This window comes from Arachis ipaensis, chromosome B04 (genome assembly GCF_000816755.2).
Source record: "Arachis ipaensis cultivar K30076 chromosome B04, Araip1.1, whole genome shotgun sequence".
Classification (NCBI taxonomy): Eukaryota; Viridiplantae; Streptophyta; class Magnoliopsida; order Fabales; family Fabaceae; genus Arachis; species Arachis ipaensis.
The window spans coordinates 10,312,496-10,313,252 of record NC_029788.2 but is presented as its reverse complement, the minus strand read 5'-3'; positions in this window follow the sequence as shown (position 1 = coordinate 10,313,252).

The following is a 757-nucleotide window of genomic DNA, read 5'->3' as shown; positions in this document are numbered from 1 at the left end:
CATTTTAGTTAATTTTAAAATATTAAAATAATTATTTAGAATTAATCCTACAAAGATTAAAATAACCTTTTAGAATTAAGGTTATTTGTTGTATTAGAAATTATAAAAATTAGCTTTTCCGAAGACTAAAATACCGATAAAGTAAAAATAATCTCTCTCTCTCTTCAATTCATAATAAATCACAAGCACATCTATATCCTTATACAATAGAAATCGAATTTATTAAATATTCTAATATAAAGAGATAATGGAAATTTTTTATTACAAGAAGAGATAATATTTAATTTGATTCTTGAATTTGCACATTAATTTTAATTAATTCTTACAATTTTAATTATCTCTATTTAATTTTTAAATTTTATAAATGTGATTCATATTAGTTACTAAAATAATTTGGTACATAGATTAATTTCTTGACCTATTAAATAAAAAAAACACCGTGAACTAAAAAAACAGAGCTATAATTGATTTTGAATGAACTAATTCTATCAATCTAAAATGTCATTAATTGGGGAGCTAGTCTATGTACATAGCTGTCAATGACTAATGAGTTTTCTAGATAAAAAAACTTATGGAATTTTATTAATCTTTCATCGAGTTTAATCAGAAGTCAATTTTTTTTAATTTTATATTTTTAAATTTTAAATTTTAATTTTTAAAATCTTAAATCTTTCAAAAAATAAGAGTTAAATAAAATTATTTTGCAATAAAAAATTTGTTAATATTAATTAAAAGATATTTTTTATACTTATTCTTT